Raw genomic sequence first — 17816 nt, 5'->3', positions numbered from 1 at the left:
TGAAGTAATTTTGAGTTCTGTCAACATATTTAGCCCAACATGTTCTAAATATGTTTTTGTTTTTTGCTCTGAGTCAAATGTTAGATTCAGAGCAATAAAAAAATGTAACAACTTTAGCTTTGGTTTTGTGTAAAATTAATTGATTCAAGGAGTTAATTAGCTCACATATTGGGAAATGAGACCAAACTATTATCCTGAACACTTCAAAAAGCATTTTTTTGAAGCAGAGCAGCACGTCTCTCCCCAGACACATGGAGCATGCAGAGGTTCAGTCCCGTCATTACAGACGACGCCACTGCTGTTATTTAAACGACAGCAAGCGTCCACCGCTGAAAACCAATCAGACATGGTTGAAAATTGCCCTAAAAGCTTTAATCCCAAGTCCCAATTTCCTCCAAGCCCAGTTTGTCAGAACAGCGAGTTTATTGGTGTAATTATCTCAGCGTGACGAGATTTCCTAAAGTGTTTTTGTTGTTTTGAAAGTGGAGCTAAAATGAGGGATGTCATGTTCATAAAGAACAGCTTCCTAAATCAAACCATCTTCCTCATCGAATCAAATATCTTCATCGCTTATTAAATTCCTGCAACATTAAACAGTTTTTTCCTTTAACCTGAGGAAATTCAGAGTGAAGTTTGATGATTTATTTATTAAATGGGGAAAAAGCTAAACAACCTGGTGTCGTGTGGACGAGGAATCACCTCCTAAATCCAGTGACAGGTTGAACGTCTCCTGGTGTGACGGCTCTGTCACATCACTCTGGAGCTTAATTCCACAGCAGCTCAGTCAGGTTTATGTCTGGACTTTGACTAGGCCACTGCAAAACCATCAAGTCTTCTTAAAAAAGCTTAAGATCGTGTTACGACCCGGCTCGCTGAGCCGCAACAAAAACCAGTAGACACGGACTCCATAATGATTACGCTCTTTATTGAGCACAAAACAGAAAAACAACAGGCTGCTCATACAGCCAGGATGCGCTGGGCCCTGGCGGATCCTCGTGCCGCCCCTTACGGTGCGCCTCGGGACAAAGAGCAGTAAAATAAGTTCCTTCAGGATTTTCTGCTAAAGTCACAATTCCATCTCGTGTTTCCTGTTATTGGAGACTTTTATGATAACTGATTTGATTTTAGGTAAAATATTGCAGAACTACACAAATTAACATCTACACTGTATAAATTGATTCTTAAGTGACTCTTAGGAACCAATTTATAAAGTTTATCTGGAAAAAACGGCTGATGTAGCGTTTAGCTGCACTTTAGATGTTTAGATCAGACTCTGATGCTGTTTCAGATCTTTCATCATGACGTCAGTCAGAGAAGTGATTTATTGATTTACCGAGCAGCTGTCAGATTACTACGGAAACGCAACAAAAATAAAGTTAATCACATTTAATTTATGATTTAACATGGAGGGAATCACTGTTTTCTCACCTGTTTGGGATGGTTTGGATTTAAAATATAACTATTCATATAAAAACTTTAAATTTGACAAAAAAAGAGCAAATCTGTGAGGTAAAAACATCCATAATGACAACTTTGTGACAAAGTCCTGTGTGCATCATGCTGTGTGTTATATAATATTCTGCCTGGATTTTTCTCCAGTACTTGAGAACAATGAGAACAAAACCTTTCACCTATTGATTGCATAAGTTGTCCAGGCTGCCAGTTACACGAGAAGAAGAGTTTGGAAAGAGATGCAACTCCACCTACTGCAATCTGTTTTCGATCTGGCCGTACATTCGGATCCCAGGAGGCCAGAAAAATGCAACCTGAGAATCCTGAAGAGAGCAGAATGGAAATAAAAACCACAGCAGCTTTTCTGAAGCGACCCCCTCTGCTTTTTAGGTTCACATCCCCGTGATTCAGTCACAATATTTCTGTTTTCAGCTCGTTATGCAACGCTGCTGGCGATTCCTTTGATTGGATTTCCCAGAGCGTCAGCGTGTTTTTAAAAGCCGGTTTGCAGCTCGACAGAAAGCATTTTAAACTTTAATCATTCTTAAAGTACTTTGGCCTGTTTGAGGGCTCCCACCGGAGCCTCGGCGGAGCGAGCACACGTCTGAACAAACTGAGGAAAACTGGCGTTAAGGTCGAAAGAAACGCTAGGACAGGCGCTGGAGTTCGGACAACCACAAGCCCTTAACTTAACGGTGACCTAGTATGCTTCTTTTAACACGTTGGGATAGATCAATGGTCTATTCAAAGCATGTTCATTATTTTTATTATTTTTTTAACAATATCATTCTGCTTATTTTGAGCTGTTTTAGGGCATCCTGTCACTTTAAATCCAAATAAGCTGCTGCTGGCCACTCCTCCTCCAACTCGCACTTGAAAATCGCTCCAAACAGATGCGCAATTATACAATCATGCATCTTTGAAAAGCAGAAGTGGAGCCAACTGTAAAACCAACAAGAATGCACCAAGTGGTTTCTGGATGATAAGACAACAACAAAACACTTTGTCTTTTCCAGCAGCCATTGTACTGTATGACAGAGTATCAGTGCCAAGTTAAGAAAAACAAAATTATGAGAATAAAGTCGAAATACGTGAATAGAATGACGTAGTCACTCGTACGAGTACTACAAGTCACTTGCAGTACTCTATTCTCATAATGACTATGAGAATCAAGTTATAGTATTATGAGAATAGCCATATTACAACAATATTTGTTTGAGAAAAATCTCAATATGTGAATAAAGTCGTGCTACTGCGACTTTATTTTCATATTATGACTATTCTTGATTTATTTCAACTTTAATATCGTAAGATTAGTTTTGTATTTTTTATTTTTTGTTAGTATGTCTGTAATACTTGTCATGGTACAGCGCAGTAAAGCCAGCTGACCAAATATGCTGGAGTTCTTCTTGAGTTGCTAGGTAACGGGCTGAGCTAGGCTGGGGTTGCTAGGTAACTGTGCAGTGCCCGTCAATTGTGACTCGACATTTGAGAGGTTTTTGAAACGTCTCATTTTCCAGACACCAAAAGGCATTAATTTACTGCCAAGAAAAGCTAGATCTGTTTTTTTTAAGTGTTTGGCTGTTTTTAGAGTCAGTAGAAACTCAAATGGAAAAATAAAAACATGTAAAAAGCGATTTTTATGTCCCGTTTAAGCCTTGTGAAAAAGCATCGATAAGGTGAAGGGTGAAAGCTGCGGCGCTGTGGATCTGCAGCCGGGTTGCCTAGCAGCAAACTGAATGCGCCTGAACGCGTCGTCTCCCCCTGCGCGGCGGCGGCGCCTGCTCTGGAAGAGAGCGGCGTGATGAAGGTAATCAGAAGTATTGTCTGCTGTGAGACTCGTTTCTGCCCCGCTCAGATTGGTTCCCCTGACTGCTGCGATGATAACGCAGGAGCGGCGGCTCTGACAGACACACGGCCGATAACTTTCATCATAATTACAGCTCAGCTTTTCTCTCTGATAGCATCGCTGCACACTTTATCAACATTTGTCCTCTAATTGCTGCTTTCCCTCATCCACTCAGACACAGCCGCATGTTTTATTCATGCAGCAGCCGATGACCAAACGGTCGGCCATCTTGCTGCTTCGCATACATCTGCTTGGAAAAGTATTCACACCCCTTCAGGCGTTTACTTTGGGAAATGTTGACGTTTGTCCATTCTGAGCAAAATAAGCTCTCAGATTGGTTTGTGTCTGCGAATAAGCTCGCCAACTAAATATTTAGCTTGAAACTTTACCTCTTATTTTGGGCTAAATAAGCCAAAACATTGCTGTTCATTTTTAACTGTGTAACTTTACAATTTTGCACAAGTAACATGCATTAAAATCTGAAGTTACTAGAAGAATAAAATGTTCAAAAATAAAAAATGAAAGGGCATGGATACTTTTTGAAAGGCGTTCTGTTTCTTTCCTAACAGGAGTAAATGAGTGTCTCTTTAGGAACATGCTACATTAGCATTCGACGTCTTCATAATGTTTTCTTATCTCCTGTGTTGTCTGGTTTTAATCCCAGCCGTCAGTCTGAGGCGCTGGGAGCCGCTTGCCGCTCCGCTGATTAGCCCAGGACAGTTCAGGAAATCTGATAATTGTGTTTTCATGCTGCCTTCATGAGCGTCCTCAGGCTGATGTCGAGGCGCCCCGCTGCGCCGTTTCTGCCATCAGCAGCCTCGTTATCGGCTAAAATCATTGCGCCTGAGCAAAATCACACCAAGCGCAACATGATTTTGATTAAAGGTGGAAAATATTGCAGACAAAGCTTCATTTGCTGGGTCAGGTAGATGTCAACATCAGCCTTTTGGGTCTAATTCAAATCGGCTCAGTTCACAACAAATACAAGGCAGCAAAACATCCAATTAATTTACGCGAATGTAATCAATCCAATCACAGACGGATTCAAAACGGTGACAGGGAATCGGTTCATTATTCAAACTGAATGAAAGTTTTATAAAGAAACCCAGAAGATTGCATCCAGTTCGCAGCAATCAGGAGGAAATTTCTGTAAACGGATCGTTAAAGTGTTCAGGTATGAAAGTACCAACTTCAACAGCTCAGTGTTAGCTCAGCATTTAGTTCAGAGCTAGCTTAATAAGCTACATATTTAGCTCTGAACTAAATAGCTAACTAAATATTTATCTTGTAGAAAAGTGTTTAAAGTTACATATTTTTAGCTTGTTAATTTAGTTGAAATATGTTTAGATTCAAATTAAATATTTAGTTAGCAAGCTAAATATGTAGTCAATAAACTACATACTTAGCTCGCTAAAGAACTTAGCTTATTTAGCTGTGTGCTGAATAATTAGATTACTAAACATATGGTTTGGCAGCTAATTAAATATTTAGCCTGAAATTGTGTTTTAAATGCAGCTAATTGTTTTTTTCTTCCTGTATAAATATCAGAAAATAATAAAGATGACTCGGCAGTTTTTTTACGATGCGTCTCATCAGCTCAGGTTCGTGACTCCAGAGTTTTGCTTTCTGCCTCCAACGTTTTCATGTTCACAGTGTATCTGCAGATTTATGGCCTTTTATTCCAACAGAAATGTTTTTCAGAGTATAATCCCCATCTGACCGCAGCTCCTGATCAGTTCAGGGTGTTTTGCTGTTTTTAGCAGCTGCTTTCTGACCAGGACTTTAATTAGAAATGCTTGTTGTGGTAAATCAGCCGTCATCTTGCTGTGCCACATTCCCTCTCTTCGTCTGTTTCCCATCATGCTTTGCTCCCATCTTGTTTCCCTCCTGGGGACGATGCGACCTACTCACATGGACCCGTCGCCGTATGTCGACGTCGGACCCGTTTGGGAGATTCGTTTGGGTTTCAGGAGCTTTGTGGGGAAGACGGGAAGTTAAGGAGGGAAAGGAAACGAGTGCAGAGAGTTTTGAGAAATAGTTTCATCAGATTCTGAATATGTGAACATAATTTATGTTCAGAGAATCCCGACACACTTATCTCACTTTCCGTTTTAATTTTACACAGCAGAGGGTTTATTACATTGATGAAGAGATTTTATAATTTACAAACTAAAAGAAAAAGATTTGAAACTGAAGTAAAAGTTTTGGGGGAAAAAAAGAAGAAAGTAAACTGAAAATAAAGATTTTGAAAAACTTCTTTTCAAACTCAAGGTTTCAACAAACTTCTGGGCACCAATTTAACTCCATAGAAGTCCATGGTGACAAAGTGGAAAAGTTGAAGAAACAGTAATTTTTCTGAAAGACTTGATGTAAAAACAAAACCGTCTGACTAAAGCATGTTGGCTTGGCGTACTGCATATTTTGAGCGGTTTATAATGAGCATTTTGCTCCAGACTTTGTTTGCGTAACTCCCTCTGTCACCCAATACGCAGAAAACAAATTTGTTGCCACATATTACACAGTTCCTGGAAGTAGATGACATTAGGAGGGCATCGTCACATAAGCAGCCATGTTGCTGAGGGCGAGCTGCGCCCCGACTGGATGATGCTCAGTCATTGCGGCTCTGGGACTCGCCTCTCATTAATTGCTCATCTTATCTAAAAGGAAAACAGCAACGGAGAAGATCCGTCCTCTGAGTGAGTTAATAGACCTGAAACTGCAAAAATAGAAACATTCATTTATTAACCTGCTGCTTGTTATTTAAGACTGTCAGGCGAAAGGCTGCCAGCCCAAACGCAACATAAAATCCACCAACTCCAAAAAAACCAGCGCAGCAAAGAGCTGAGCACAACTTCCTTCTTCACCAGATGGAAACAAGATGGAGGCGTCAGATTTTAGCGGTTGGAGGATTTCTCTTTAGGCTAAAGACCAGGAGCCATTTCTGCTGCTAACGCTAGGCTAGCACATTAGCTTTGGCTGTATTTACCCAGAATGCCCTGGGCTGTCGTCCAATTATGACAGTTAGAGAATGTGATATTATCAGAATTAAATGGTAATTTTATTACTTTATTCTTGTAATATATCAACGTTATTCTTGCACAACTTTATTCTCATAATACTGTGACTTTACAGATTATTTTGCTTTTATTCTCATCCATCTTTTGTCTCACAATACTTCAAATGTATTGATGCATTATTTTGACTTGTACGACTTTATTCTCATAAGATTACGACTTTTTTCATTCACTGTTTTGACTTTATTCTCCTAAGATTTCAACTTTATTCTCATTTTATGATTTTAAACTCGGATTTTTAAAAATCTTTATTTGTGTGTCCCTAATACTTTGTCATACTATTTCAACAGAATTTTCCAATCAATACTTTCTAAAAACCCGTCAGACATTTTTGAAAAGCCACGTAAATCTTAACAGCCCGATTGGGTGGAAACCGTCCAACCTGGCAACCCTGCAGTGAGTTTCTGGTGCTAAGAGATGCTGGATCTGCAGAGGCTTTTACATCACGACCAGCGTCAGAGATGCTCCGGTCTGCCAACAGCAGATCTCCTCTAACCCATCAGTTATTAAAAGAAAACCAGAAATACTCCACATCCTCTCACCAGGGACGGAGAACAGGGGCTCTCTGATTCACCTAAGCTCTTTATTTCTTTACAAAATGAGCTTCCAGTCCATCTTAGGTCTAAAATAAACCTGAATGTTTGTGTTTGGTTGTGCTGCATGTTCTGCTTCCTGTGTTTTCCCAGCAGCAGCAGCAGCGTGTTTTCTGTCAGGCATGCGAAGGAAAAGCTGTGAGGAAGAGCCATCTGTCACTTCCTGGACGAGCCGCTATAAATACGGAAACACATGTCTGCAGAGTCGCGACAGGGAAGACGCCGCTGCGCGTCGCTTCACGCAAACTCACTGTCATTTTGGGACAAATCAAAGCAATAAATGCTCTTAAAGGGCCTGTTGTGCCAGAATGCATTGATAAAACAGTTTAATTAGTTTAACAAACTGTTAAAATATTAAAATTAAATAACATTGAACATTTTTTCAGTCCCTCTGAGATTTTGATTGTTTTTGTAATTTTTTTTAAATAAAAATCAAAGTGTTTGCTGAACTAATTTAGAAACTTTTGTGTTCAATTATGACGGTAAATGTGACTTTTTATTATTTTATGATGATGGATTGTAGTCCATTATTATGGACAGTAAGAAAAACTGAGGCAGCTCTTGAGTACAAGTCAGAAATGCCGCCCCCTACAGGTGGGAGTTGGTATCACCTTAACTCAATATTTTGACCATTTTTGTGGAAAATTTCCAATAAATCAACCGAGTATGAAGGATATACCTAATTATTTTGACTTTATTCTAGAAAAAGTATTACTTTATTCTTATTATTTGAACTTTATTTTTGTATTTTCTGACTTAATTCCTTTAATATTGTTGCTTAATTCTTGTAATTTTATGACTTTATTCTTGTAATATAAATTTTTTTATTGTTTTGTTAGCTTCGCCCTAACAAACTCACAATGATGCATTAGCGGGAAAAATGCAGGGATCCGTTGACTTTGTGTAAATTTCATTGTTGTAACCGTGAGCAACAGGAGGGACTGACTGATATAAATTGGTAGTAAACAGATAAAAACCATTTTAATTTGATAAAATAATGTTTAAGCGCACAGTTGTCTAGAAGGTTGTGTTCATGTTTATCTCTGGAGTCCAGAGGGCCGCAGAAGAAGCTCCGGCGGGCCGGATTCGGCCCCCGTGCCTGCAGTTTGACACAGCAGGGGATGTAAATATTGACTGCACATTTTAGTCTATATGCAAATTCAAGAAGAGCCAAATTAATTAAGTTAGGCGGCTGAGCGAGGCGATTATGAAGACGTAATCCTGAGGTGAGTAAGCAGTAATGGATTCTGCTTCCTAAGCATTCAGCTCTGAACACACACACACACACATGCCTGAATGTGTATCTGTCGCGCAGCGTCCAGGACGATTGATTTCCCAGATGTGTCTGTGCGGCGGACAGCTGTGCTGCTCGGTGTCGCTCTCCATCTTCCCCGGTCCTGGCTGACCCATTTTCAGGAACCACCAAGGGAACAAACCAGATGTGAACCTGCCTGGAGAGATCAGCTGTGACGTAATGACACACACACACACACACACACACACACACACACACACACGAGCGACTGCAGCGCTGCTCCGGGTCGTTCACAGGTGAAACATAAATGCATTTACAGCTGAATGGGGAAATTTTTTTCTCACTCGGACCCGATTATGCGATCCAGATGTTTTCTACTCGGGTTATTTACAAGATAATTATTAAACAATTATTTTTAAGTGAGTTTATTGCGCCGTCTGTGATTAATTAATCGAATTTTAGTCGAAATAAGGAAAATGTTCCATTCAGTTCAGCTTAATTATTGAATAAATAGACATTTAAGCAAAACAACAAAGATGTTTTTACTCTGTTATTCGGGTTCTTCCTGTTGGTCCTGATCATTCATGAACCCTCAGAAATCTGGACCGGGATGCTCCGTTGGCGTTGGGACGTCTGAGCTGCAGCTGCATGTTTAGCCTTGAGATTTTATTCCAGGCTTGAATATCTTCACTGATGGCTAACTAACTCCTTTTAGCACAGTAATAATCTCTTTCCCAGCGACTCAGGTCGACTTTTGAAGCGTAAATTAACCCACAAGATAAATATTTTGGTTGCTAGCTAAGATTAAGCTTACTAACTAAATATTAAATATTTAGGCTGCAAGCTAAATATTAAGCTTGCTGACTGAATATTTAGGTTCCCAGCTAAATAATTAGTCTCTAGCTAAATTAGGTTGCTAGCTAAATATTTATGTTGCTAGCTAAATATTTAACTTACTAACTAAATAAATTGCTTGATAAATCTATAATTTGTTAACTAAATATTAAGCTTGCTAAGTATATTACTAAGTATTTAACTTGCTATGACAGATCAGTAACATGGTGAAAATATGACTTTTCATCCTGACATTTTTTTCTCCGAGGCTTCATCAAAATATTGCAATATTTTTTTTTAGTATGTAACTGTACAAATGACACATACACATAGTTGAATTCATGCAATGTGAGCAGATAAATTTCCACAAAACACAGACAAGCGGTGAACTGAGTGCAAATATGACTCTTGGTTTGACGTTTAAAGGAAATATTTTTGTAAAAGCCTCCTCCTCCTGCTAAAAGCAGACATGAAGCGGCTGGCTTCCTCTGCTGGGACAGTTGCTGTTTTAGCAAACCTGTAAATAAATAATCAGCAGCGTCACGCAAGCAGAACGTGTGAAGATGTTCTGCAATGATCTTAATCAAACATGAACAGCGTGAACAGGAAGGGCAGCTTTCCCCATGTTGGGTGGCGGAATGATCAGAAAACCAAACATCCAGAAACCAAAAACACCAAAACGTTTCAGTCAGTCAGAAACTTCTCGATGTAAAACCACCTTCACTCTGAACAAAACTCTCTAAGCATCTTCAACATGATTAAACTTACACAACTCATTAGGCAGCTCTAGTTGAATAACCTGTCACCGCTCAGGTTACCATGGAAACGACAACAGGAAACTTATAAAGTATTTACATCTCAATATTTATCACATATCCTCACCAATAACCACAACCTATGACATAACAGAACCTAAAGCAGGGGAATGCGACCCAAATCCGATATTTTCACCCCTAAAAATCCGATTTGTGGAACTAAATCGTCGGCCTGTAGCAATAACAAACTTTTCTGGACGATGAATCGTCCCAGAACTTATCGCGTTAAACAATAATGTTGTTTTGACACCATTTTCCAGTCATTTAATGGCTTAACAAAGCAAGAACACATTCTCAGAGATTAATAAACTGTAAATTCTGGTGAACATTTAACACTGGAGCTGGAAGACATTTTAAATATCAAAATAAATAAACAAAACAACAGAAACAACAAATAAAATGAACTACAAAGCCTCTGTAAATGAAATTGTCCTTCAAAGTAAGAGTTAATTGAGACTTTTATCATCCAGTTTTTGGTAGAAAGAGAAAAATGATCAATTATGCAAATAGAAATTATTGATCAGTTTAATTTATTATGTGATTAACTGATCTATTGCTTGTTGCAACAGGCGTAATAAATCATATTGAATAGTTTTCAGTTTGCATATAGTGTGCAGTCTGAATGGTCATGTTGCATTTTATCCGACTTTTACGTTGCTGATGTGAGAAAAGCATCATAATTCAGCTCCAGAAAAAATAACTTTTTAGTTTTCTGTTCTGGGATGCATCCGCCACGATTATTTCCCTCTTAACTATCAACTGGCTCCTGGTTTTAAGCCACTTATTCATTACTATTTCTTTGGAAAGCTAGCTGTAGTGTCACACTTTGAGTTCATTTCCCGATAAACGAACACTTGTTTACATGCAGTACCTTCCAGGCCAGTAGGGGGCACAATTTGAAAAAATGCTGGTCTAAGTCAGGGGTGTCCAAAGGGCGGCCCAGGGATTGTTTGAGGCCCTTGAAACGATTTTTGTTTTGTCATTTCAGGCAATAAATATCGATTTAAAAACAACTTTCACAGTGCAATGTTTCAAAAATAAAAAATATTTAAAAAATGAAGATTTGGGCAATACAGTTTAGTAAACCTTTCAAAATAAAACAAAAGTGAACCAAAGCGACACAAAAAATATAGAATAATTTGAATCAACCTGAAAAAATTAACATGTTTTTTTTTTTTTTTTCTTTAATCTGGAACCTGCAAAACCTTTTTCATGTTTTAAACCTGCAACAATTTATCGATTGGATCATGTTTAGCTTCAGGTAAAAATGAAAACAAAATAGTTCAACGTTTCAACAAAAGGCTCCCACAAAGCGGGTTGTCTTCATTTGTTCCCCCAGAGGATGCTGCCATTAGCCAGGAAGTCAAAAATAACTCCAATGGCATGAAAGGCTGAGGGAAGAGACACCTCTGGGAGGAACGAGGCGTTTTGGGCTAATTGTGTTGCCGTCTCATACGTGGCGCATCAGCATGGCCTCTGCAGACTCGGTGCCAGTCCCAGTGGGCAGCTGGGGGACTAAATGGGAACACTGGAGACATTAACCCACAGAGGAAGTGAACCGTCCAGAAAAAAAGCACGAGTCAAGTTTGTTACCTTACGTTGTTTGTGGCATTTTACATCCAAAGTGGCGTATTATCTTATGTAATTTCCGGAAAATAAACATTAAATGTTAATGAGGCCTGAAAAGTTGTTGCTCTCCGGACGATAAATCCCATTTTTAATTATGATGACACATTCAGGCGGAAAGACTCCTGCAGCTGCCAAAGCCGGAGCATGAAAACGTTCCTGGAAGAGCCGACATGGAAGGTGAAAATGGAAAAATATGGCTGAAAGCCACAACGACTCCCTCTGCACGTCCCCCTTCTTTTCGTAAAGTTACACAGTGAAATATTAACAGCAATAATTCTGGTTTATTCAGTCTGTCAGAGAAAAAAACAAACGGGTGTTCAGTTTTCAAAGTCATACTAATGCCATAGTTCCAAACTGAATAGCAAAATATTTAGATAACAATGTAAATTTATAACTCCAAATTAAATATTTAGTTAAACTAAATATTTATTTTTACGTTGGACCTAAGTTGCTAACGTCAGCAACTTTAATTATAGCTACCAAGCTAAATATTTAGTTAGCATGCTAGCCTGCTAATTAAATATTTTTGCTTGTTAGCTAAATATTTAGTTAGCAACATAAATATTTAGTTAGCATGCTAGCCTTCTAGCCTATTGTTTGTTGTTAATTTACAAACTAAATGTAGCTTCAAATTAAATATTTAGTCCAATGAAATATTTATGTTCTAAGTAAAATACGTTACAAGTAAAATACTTATACCAAGTATTTAGCACTATAGCTAAATACTTAGAAAGCTAAATATGTAGCTAGCAACCTATTTATTTAGTTTGCTTGCTTGCTTGTTAATTTACAAACTAAGTATTTAGCTCCACTTTAAATATTCATTTTCCAAACTAAACATGTACTTTCCAAACTAAATGCTTAATGTATTTATTTATGTAGTTAGCAAGCTAAAACTTTAGCTAGCAACCTAAAATATTTTGTGAGTAGGCCAGTCTTCTAACTACATATTTAATTTGGAAGCTAAATATTTATATGGTAAACTAAATATTTAGTTTGGAATAACACCCATTTTTTTCTGACTGACCAGATAAACAAAATTATTGCTGTTGATGTTTTACTGTTTAACTCTACAAACGGCGCCGTCATCAGAGGGAAAAACACGATTCACTGCAACCCGATGTGACAGAGCTTTGGCAGTTTAACGGCCCGAAGCGAAATCTTACCATCACTTTTGATTTTGCATGCTGCACATCATCGCATTCCTCACAAATCCCAGACGAGACGTGATTGTGCTCTGATTTTATTTTCATGACCTAATTATCGCCACAGCTGTCGTGTTTTGTCCCAGGAGACGTTCACAAAAATCACTCTCTCTCTTTTTACCAGAAATGCTGAAAGGAAAAATAAAAAACGAGAATTTGTGGCATGTTGAACACAATCTCTGTCATCAGGACCCTTAAGTCTCATTCCAGTAACTGTGTTAGCGATAGCGCGCTAATCCTGGCTACAGGCTCCTTCCCTTCTCCAGTAATGACCTTATACGTCTTTCATCAATAATTTTATTGACCCGGAAGATTTGCATCAGAGAAATTATGTAATAAAGCTAAAGAGCAGATGTCTTTCTGGGTTTGTCTGCCAGCTTCATCATTTAAGATTAAGAGTTTACATAAACAACAGAACAAAACACACACACACACACACACACACACACGGCAGTAAGTCTGAGAGCCGAATGTCCAAATTTCATCAGAATTTACTGCCACAAAAACGGCGACACCTGACAGCAAAACAAAACAAATAGTTCACTGTCGACCTTTCCACTGTTTTCCAGTGTTAATTTTTAAAGTCACTTTTCTGACGGCTTCCCTTAGAGGCAGGTCGCAGTAAAACAGAAAGTCAGTTACCAGGAGTAACAATGGAGCCTCAGATTGGTTCTGCCAGCGTTGTGGAAATGGGAAATTGGTTGAAAACAATTCCTTTCTAACAGGAATTTGTCAAATAGATGTCACCTGTTGTTGAGACAGGAAATGATGGAGTGAGCGCTCTTATTTTTCCTAAAGATCATCTATCATGAAAATACAAAAGTATAATTTGGATGAATTGATGATTTCTTCTGACCCACCTGATCAGAGAAAAACGTTTGCAGAAAAGAAAATCTGGCCTTCAAATGTCAGATCAACCCAATCCTCTGTTCAGGTGGTTGTGGACGTTGTTTGTGAGCATAAAGTTCCCCAGATAAAACACGTTTCAGTGCATTTTTACTTTATTCTTTTAAATAATTTGCAACACAAAACTCCTGCTGATGTTGATGGATAACTTATTTTATTTATCTTTGTTTCTTTTGAACATGATAGAAGTATAAAATCTCACCGGAACAAGGAATGCAAAAGACACATAGAACCTCTTCAAACCTTCTTCCTCCGTCATTACCAACAATAATCAGCTGACAAATTATTTTCTCACATGTCAGTGACCCTTAGAAATATTTAAAGCAGCAGTATTATGTATTTTACAGGGACATGAAGACATTTTATAGCATAACCATATTAACTTTAGTAGTTATAAAAATTCTATATCTATATCACATTAGTCTTAAAGAAATTTATGGTTCCTGATTTAACGCCTTGAAATTGGGCATCTGTCTCTTTAAGAAGCTCCTGCTCTTCCTGAAGCTCCGCCTCCAGGAAGTCATCCCAACATGGCTCCTCTATTAACCCTTTAACGTTTTACCAGCGATGCTCTGAGCAGCAGCTCCTATAATGAGCTCAGCAGCTGTTTGCTAACTGCTGCTGGCTAGTCTGAAGGATCTTAGAATGGGAGGAGCTGCGGCTCGAAGGCGGGGCTAGGTCCACCCAGGCGTTTTATCAGCTGAATGGTTGCCATGGAGATTAAAGGATTTCTCAAACCTGGAGGCAAAACTCCAGGTTTGTTTTTGATGAGGGAAAAACATAAAAACACGATGGAAAGATAAAAACTGTAAATTTTACAGAATACTGCATCTTTAAAACCAAAATAAGTAAAAATCAGACTCTGAATTGATCTTAAATGGCTGATTCTTTCCACCAAAGGAACTTTTTCTTCTGCTTGTTTTGTGTATTTGGCAGATAAAACTTGTTTCAAAGAACCCAAAAACAAAGAGAAGAAATCTGAAGATTGAAAACCTCATAGAAAATTAAAGGGCAAAGAGAAACTCTGCTGCTTCAGCCACAAACAGTCTGTGAACGGTTCAGTTCATTTATGATCTATTGTTTTATTTTGCCTCAAAGAAAAACATTTTCTGAAAAGAAGTCATTCAGAAGTTTCTGTGCCTTGTCATTGGCAGAAATGAGACATAGAAATGAGACATCATCTGAGCCTGATTCAGATGAAAGACCCGACCAGATTTTAGCAAAGTCACTCATTACTCAGTTTCACCTCCATGCTCCTTTTTTTGGCCCACTTTTCCTTTTCATTCTGCGGATATTTTAGCCTGGATGGAAAGTAGGCTGAGATCTTCCCATGAGGAGCCTCTCTACATGCAGACAGGAGGGAGATTTATTACCCAGACTGCCCCGCGGGGAGCGCCGTCCCGTGCCCTGTCTAGGCAGAATCGATGAAGCTGAGGGAAGAGGAGCAGCGGGATGAAGATGAAAGGTAATGGCTGCTTCGGATCAAACAGAACTCAAGGAAGACGTGGAGAACAGGAGCCGAGTTCAGATCTTTAAAGGTGACCCATAATGTGTCCTTGAACAGGTTAGGATAGATCAAAGCAGACGAGTTGTTTTACAGCAATCCTTCATACTGAGCATGCATGAAGTGACAGTGGAGAGGAAAAACTCCCCTTGAACAGGAAGAAACCTCCAGCAGAACCAGAACCAGGCTCAGCATGAGGTCTGAGACGACAGAGCAGAAACTAAAACTAAACATTAGGATAGAGGGAGGATGAATGCTGTGAGTGAATCTTCATCAGTACAGACAGAGCGTCTGCATAGCATGAAATGAGATGAACTAATTTGGTTATTCTGCAAAAACACAAAATCTTACTAAGTCTTACTAAAAATAAGACAAAACTAACTTTTCAGTAAGTTACAGGAGCTTTTTAAAGTCAATAATTTCTTAATATTGATTGGAAATAAATTTTTTCCCATGTTATAAGTGAAATTATCTGCCAGTGGAACTAATATTTTTCCACAAATATTAAGTAATTATTGAATCAAAACAAGTTCAGATTGGTGCCCCGAAGTGGAAAAAAAATTCCGGAAACGCCAAAAAAAACAAGTTAACTCAGCTGCAGGTGACATTATATGCAAAGCAGTGAGATGAATATCTCTTCCTGGATGGTTGTTGGTCAACTGGACCGCAGCTTCATCATGCTGTTTTCTGGTTTTTATTTGCAGCCACAGCTGGGGGCCATTTTCTTCTTCCCGTGCAGAAGATGCTCCGCTGTTCACCCAAGATGATGCATTTCATGCTGCGCTAATGGCGTCAAATGGTCTGGACTTCCTGCCTCTTAATGTGCACAGCTGTGAAATTGTTCTCAGCAAACTGAAATTTCCTGTTTGATTTTATCTGTAAGCAGAAAAAGTAGAAAGAGGACTGATGTGAACATCTACATTATGTTGGATGGATTATTTTATTTTATCTGTATTTGTGAATCAGCAGACAGACAACAGAGTGAAATGTCTCAAACAAATGTATTTTTACTTTATCATTCCTAAAATAATTAATTTAATATTTTTCGAAAGAATAAATAGACATATTTTCACGCTGGAAATTAATCTTAAATCTCAGTTTTTCTGAGCAATAAACAAACCAACTATCAGTGGAATATTAAAGAATAAAATGCATAAATGTCTAAGACATTTATGCATTAAAACGTTTGCAGAAAACGTTTTAATGCATTTTAAAACATGCTAAATAGATTTATGCTAAATATCAAGTTTGTAGATCAATTATAGCTTTTGGAGCTAAGCATTTAGTTTACTCACTAAATATTTAGGTTCAAACTAAATAGCTAATTGATATCTTGTTTGGAGCCAAACATTAAGCTGGATAAATATTTAGCATGGTGGCTTAATATTTAGCTTCAAACTAGATATTTATTTTAAAAATAAATATTTAGCTTGGTTGTTAAATATTTATGTTAGGATCTGGGGAAGGTTGGTTGGGGGGTCTCTAGTTTCTCCACCAGGGGGCATCCTGGGACCTTCTGGAGGGCGTGAACCTGGAGCTGCACACCTGCTGCCACTTACCATCGTTTGGAGGGGTTTATCAGGACGGAGCCGCCGACACTCCAGTGCCAGAGTGTTAGCCTGTGATGGTTGTCGTTCCGTGAAACCCTGAGTGTCTTCGAACTTCTACGAACCTGGTCAGATTACCTAAGATCCTCGAGACCCCGCGGAGTCTACCCGTTGGTGGCCACGTCCCCGAGACCAGCCCTCAGTTCTGTCGGCGGCAGATCCCTGGTCAAGCGGATCCCTTCCGGCACCTGTATGAGATCTCCCTCCACTCACCTGTCCGCCCTCTAGAGAAACTCACGCCCTCGTTCCAGCCTGCAGTTCCGGATCCTAGCGGTTCACCTCTCCGTGCTCAGACGAGTTCACCGGCAAGTAGGTCTCTGGCTGGACTGCAATCCCACGATCACTGAACCCCTCTTACCTGTCTTATCTCCACCCAGAGATCCAGAACCACGCAGACGAGCGCCAGTTCCGGACCACCTTGTACATACCTGTTAGCACTGTATTTAATAAATCACCATAACCATTACCCGTCTCCAGAGTGTGTTCTGCGCATGTGGGTTCGACAAATTAATCTCAACATGACAATTTAAGCTGATTATTTATCTTGGTTACTAAATATTTTTGCTTTAAACTAAATATTTAGCTTATTAACTAATATCTAGTTTGGTACTAAATATTTAATTTTGAAACTAAATATTTAGGATGGCACTAAAAATGAAGTTTATGGACCAAATATTTAGCTTCAAACCATATATTTAGCTAGCTAACTAAATACTTTGCTTATGAATATATAGTTTGTAAAGTAGGTGTTTATTTTAAAATTGACATTTAAGCTTTAAAAACATGAAGCCCCATTTTTCCTCAGTTTTTGACTGTTTATAATCGGCCGCCATTCAACGGAAGCCTAAAAGTGTGAAAACCAGTCAGGTTTTTCCGTCATTTCGGTTCCGGTATCTGTTCTGTGGAGCAGCAGAGTCGGTTCGGTCCGTCACCATCTGGAAAACGTTTCTTCCTGCGCCGCTGACGGCCGCCATGTTTGTCCACATCCACCTTATATGTAGGTCAGGTACGCTACAGTAGCTGGTTGCCATGGGAACTCGGCAACACAGGCTTCTTCTGGCCGAGTTCCCGCTCTCTCTCTCTCTCTCTCTCT

At 39.0% G+C, this 17816-nt stretch overlaps 1 long non-coding RNA gene across 1 annotated transcript; it reads left to right on the top strand.

Moving 5' to 3' along the window:
- Nucleotides 1-1551: 1551 nt before the first annotated feature.
- Nucleotides 1552-17117, top strand: LOC107833597 (uncharacterized). The gene is made up of 3 exons (XR_001659359.1): nt 1552-1562; nt 2184-2190; nt 16571-17117. It is a non-coding gene; the product is annotated as an uncharacterized LOC107833597 (long non-coding RNA).
- Nucleotides 17118-17816: the final 699 nt, after the last annotated feature.

Source organism: Poecilia formosa, unplaced genomic scaffold, assembly GCF_000485575.1.
Source record: "Poecilia formosa unplaced genomic scaffold, Poecilia_formosa-5.1.2 Scaffold412, whole genome shotgun sequence".
NCBI lineage: Eukaryota > Metazoa > Chordata > Actinopteri > Cyprinodontiformes > Poeciliidae > Poecilia > Poecilia formosa.
This window is presented reverse-complemented; position numbering and strand designations above follow the sequence as displayed.